This window comes from Schistocerca americana, chromosome 6, assembly GCF_021461395.2.
Source record: "Schistocerca americana isolate TAMUIC-IGC-003095 chromosome 6, iqSchAmer2.1, whole genome shotgun sequence".
Classification (NCBI taxonomy): Eukaryota; Metazoa; Arthropoda; class Insecta; order Orthoptera; family Acrididae; genus Schistocerca; species Schistocerca americana.
This window is the reverse complement of record NC_060124.1, coordinates 289,412,080-289,417,079: the sequence shown is the minus strand read 5'-3', so window position 1 is coordinate 289,417,079 and position 5,000 is coordinate 289,412,080. Positions and strand designations below refer to the sequence as shown.

General features: G+C 53.6%; 1 non-coding gene across 1 annotated transcript in view; it reads left to right on the top strand.

Annotated features, from left to right (window-relative positions):
- The first annotated feature begins 3,541 nt into the window (after positions 1 to 3,541).
- The window catches only part of LOC124621001, a 1,910-nt gene continuing 451 nt past the window's right edge, over positions 3,542 to 5,000 (top strand). Inside the window, exon 1 of the ribosomal RNA XR_006980495.1 lies at positions 3,542 to 5,000. This exon is cut by the window's right edge and continues 451 nt beyond it. This is a non-coding gene — a ribosomal RNA (small subunit ribosomal RNA).

The window sequence follows — 5,000 nt, the reverse complement described above, 5'->3', positions numbered from 1 at the left end:
GCACAGAGACAATATGTAAGCACCAGCATGGAACAACACCCAGTGCATCCTCTCCGCCACATTAGACAATCCACACTATCATAACCAGACCGGGAGGTCCACTCACAAAACAGAATATCCCACCCTTCCGACAACCACCATTGCTCAGCTAAGCCACCAACACCCACACATGTCCTACACAGGGGTACACCCAACATCACAATACTGCCTCCTGTCACAGCACACAAACAATGGCAGGAATGAAAGACACAGGTCTGCCACAAGCATGGAATCAGAGCGCCGCCTGTCATGAGCCAAAGGTGCACCCTGACATGGCAAATCAGATGATGCCGCAGTCATTTACTTACGATAATCACAATCAACAAACCGGCCCCCCCCCCCCAAAACACCTTTCCTTACAACAATGTGTACCTTAACCTAACCCGTATTGTGCCTTAACCTAACCCGTATTGTGCCTTAACCTAACCCGTATTGTGCCTTAACCTAACCCGTATTGTGCCTTAACCTAACCCGTATTGTGCCTTAACCTAACCCGTATTGTGCCTTAACCTAACCCGTATTGTGCCTTAACCTAACCCGTATTGTGCCTTAACCTAACCCGTATTGTGCCTTAACCTAACCCGTATTGTGCCTTAACCTAACCCGTATTGTGCCTTAACCTAACCCGTATTGTGCCTTAACCTAACCCGTATTGTGCCTTAACCTAACCCGTATTGTGCCTTAACCTAACCCGTATTGTGCCTTAACCTAACCCGTATTGTGCCTTAACCTAACCCGTATTGTGCCTTAACCTAACCCGTATTGTGCCTTAACCTAACCCGTATTGTGCCTTAACCTAACCCGTATTGTGCCTTAACCTAACCCGTATTGTGCCTTAACCTAACCCGTATTGTGCCTTAACCTAACCCGTATTGTGCCTTAACCTAACCCGAATTGCGCCTTAACCTAACCCGTATTGTGCCTTAACCTAACCCGTATTGTGCCTTAACCTAACCCGTGTTGCGCCTGAACCTAACCCGTGTTGCGCCTGAACCTAACCCGTGTTGCGCCTTAACCTAACCCGTGTTGCGCCTTAACCTAACCCGTGTTGAGCCTTAACCTAACCCGTGTTGCGCCTTAACCTAACCCGTGTTGCGCCTTAACCTAACCCGTGTTGCGCCTTAACCTAACCCGTGTTGCGCCTTAACCTAACCCGTGTTGCGCCTTAACCTAACCCGTGTTGCGCCTTAACCTAACCCGTGTTGCGCCTTAACCTAACCTATGTTGCGCCTTAACCTAACCTATGTTGCGCCTTAACCTAACCTATGTTGCGCCTTAACCTAACCCATATTGTACCTTAACCTAACCCATATTGTACCTTAACCTAACCCATATTGTACCTTAACCTAACCCATATTGTACCTTAACCTAACCCATATTGTACCTTAACCTAACCCATATTGTACCTTAACCTAACCCATATTGTACCTTAACCTAACCCATGTTGCGCCTTAACCTAACCCATGTTGCGCCTTAACCTAACCTATGTTGCGCCTTAACCTAACCTATGTTGGGCCTTAACCCAACACACGTTGGGCCTTGACCCAACACACGTTGGGCCTTAACCCAACACACGTTGGGCCTTAACCCAACACACGTTGGGCCTTAACCCAACACACGTTGGGCCTTAACCCAACACACGTTGGGCCTTAACCCAACACACGTTGGGCCTTAACCCAACACACGTTGGGCCTTAACCCAACACACGTTGGGCCTTAACCCAACACACGTTGGGCCTTAACCCAACACACGTTGGGCCTTAACCCAACACACGTTGGGCCTTAACCCAACACACGTTGGGCCTTAACCCGCTCTGTAATTGTCATACGACGCGTTAAATTAGTGTAGTGTTGCCTAACTGCAACCCCCGCAATATAGTTTGCCACTCGCACTGCCCGGTCCCCAGAGTATCGCTTCATGTTAAACACCTTGCAGCTATACACTGTAATGCGGATGGCAGCAGGACGTACATGCTCAATGCCCTTCGCAGTTGTTCATTGGCATTCGCATGGCGAAGCACAGCCTACGTTGTGGTACGGCTTGTGTCAACTGTCCGCTGATGTTGTACGTCCAAATGACACACTGTACTGCACATTGGTCCTCATGTACTGAATGATACATCGTGGTACATGTGTGACCGTACCACGACTGCGCCAACAACGGCGAACCATACGGTCCAAATATTGTGCACTCAGCTACGTGTCGTCTCCCTATAAGAGCTGGATTGCAGTATGGTATGCCGTGGATGGCGATCAGCATGAGCCGTCTGTTGATGTAGTGGCGCGTGTTGTCAGACGTAGTCGTCTCTTCTCACACACCGTGATAGCATGGTGCACTGCGTTCCACATCTGCGACATGCGACAGAGGCCGGTTGACAGTCGTTCGCGCAATGGACATCGCATACGTACGGGGGCCACCTTCCACGTGTTCGCGAAGCGTGCACATGTTGTTGCGTGTATGTGGGCAGACATAGTGTGTCGTGACACCTGACACAGGCATGCAACAATCGTTGAATTTGCAAATGGCGATGGACGTCTACGTTTGCTGGTGACGTTACGCAAATGAACAACTGGTAAACCGTTGTGGTGCGGTTGTTCTCGCTAGAGGTGAATCAGTGATGGCGACGATCGGTTGAGCTACCAACCGGTTGTTTCAGCGATACCCACCATGCCCACGAACGTGAATGGCATGTGGGTGTGAAGCGATACGCGGCGGTGGCTGGGTGGGACCGTCCCCGGCCGGTGAGGGGGGGCCTCCCGGCGTGCTGGCCGCGCGGTGCGTGGGCGCACGCGCTACAGCCGGCTGGTGGGGGCGGCCAGTGGCAGGCGCGCCGGCCGACGGAGGCGGCAGGCGGCGCAGCTGCGCGCCGGCGCACCCTGCACGCGGCGCCGTGCGGCCAAAGTAGGTCCTCGCGGGCCCGGTGCGAAGCGCGGTGGACATCTGCAGTGTGCTGGTCCGATTGAGGACTGTGTGCGCTGAGGATGCGCCGCCGCCCGGCGCTCGGCGCCGCGACGCCGTCTGCTGCTCGGTCGCCTCTGCGGTTCTCGCAGGTGGTTTGTATCGCAGCTGTGCGGACGTGTTGGCGCGTGCGCTGTGCTGGGAGAGTTCGCTTCGGCACCCAAGTGGGGCTTTTGTCCTTCTGTGGCGCTGGCGTTGGAGCTGCCGGCCACCGTAGGTGGCGCGTGTTGTCTCCCGCCGGCAATGCCACGACAGCACGCTCCCGGGCCTCTGTCGGCAGCGGCAAGCTCAGTTGGGAGCACGGGTGGTCGCACCTAAAGCGTCTACTCGCCAAACTCCGGGCGATTGCGCCTCTCTCGAACCCGACCAAGTACTTAGGACGGCGCTGCGCGCCGCCGGGACCTGAGAGGGTTTCGAGGTGTATTGTGCAGGGGAGCTCAGCCTCCTCCTGTTTGCAGAATAATTGAGCGGACGCTTGCGTGTTCGCGCGGGCCCCCGGGACACACTCCCGGGCGGCCGGCTGCTCAGCTCTAGTTGACGCAGCTCCCTGGTTGATCCTGCCAGTAGTCATATGCTTGTCTCAAAGATTAAGCCATGCATGTCTCAGTACAAGCCGCATTAAGGTGAAACCGCGAATGGCTCATTAAATCAGTTATGGTTCCTTAGATCGTACCCACGTTACTTGGATAACTGTGGTAATTCTAGAGCTAATACATGCAAACAGAGTCCCGACCAGAGATGGAAGGGACGCTTTTATTAGATCAAAACCAATCGGTCGGCTCGTCCGGTCCGTTTGCCTTGGTGACTCTGAATAACTTTGGGCTGATCGCACGGTCCTCGTACCGGCGACGCATCTTTCAAATGTCTGCCTTATCAACTGTCGATGGTAGGTTCTGCGCCTACCATGGTTGTAACGGGTAACGGGGAATCAGGGTTCGATTCCGGAGAGGGAGCCTGAGAAACGGCTACCACATCCAAGGAAGGCAGCAGGCGCGCAAATTACCCACTCCCGGCACGGGGAGGTAGTGACGAAAAATAACGATACGGGACTCATCCGAGGCCCCGTAATCGGAATGAGTACACTTTAAATCCTTTAACGAGTATCTATTGGAGGGCAAGTCTGGTGCCAGCAGCCGCGGTAATTCCAGCTCCAATAGCGTATATTAAAGTTGTTGCGGTTAAAAAGCTCGTAGTTGGATTTGTGTCCCACGCTGTTGGTTCACCGCCCGTCGGTGTTTAACTGGCATGTATCGTGGGACGTCCTGCCGGTGGGGCGAGCTGAAGGCGTGCGACGCGCCTCGTGCGTGCTCGTGCGTCCCGAGGCGGACCCCGTTGCAATCCTACCAGGGTGCTCTTGAGTGAGTGTCTCGGTGGGCCGGCACGTTTACTTTGAACAAATTAGAGTGCTTAAAGCAGGCAAGCCCGCCTGAATACTGTGTGCATGGAATAATGGAATAGGACCTCGGTTCTATTTTGTTGGTTTTCGGAACCCGAGGTAATGATTAATAGGGACAGGCGGGGGCATTCGTATTGCGACGTTAGAGGTGAAATTCTTGGATCGTCGCAAGACGAACAGAAGCGAAAGCATTTGCCAAGTATGTTTTCATTAATCAAGAACGAAAGTTAGAGGTTCGAAGGCGATCAGATACCGCCCTAGTTCTAACCATAAACGATGCCAGCCAGCGATCCGCCGCAGTTCCTCCGATGACTCGGCGGGCAGCCTCCGGGAAACCAAAGCTTTTGGGTTCCGGGGGAAGTATGGTTGCAAAGCTGAAACTTAAAGGAATTGACGGAAGGGCACCACCAGGAGTGGAGCCTGCGGCTTAATTTGACTCAACACGGGAAACCTCACCAGGCCCGGACACCGGAAGGATTGACAGATTGATAGCTCTTTCTTGATTCGGTGGGTGGTGGTGCATGGCCGTTCTTAGTTGGTGGAGCGATTTGTCTGGTTAATTCCGATAACGAACGAGACTCTAGCCTGCTAACTAGTCGCGTGACAT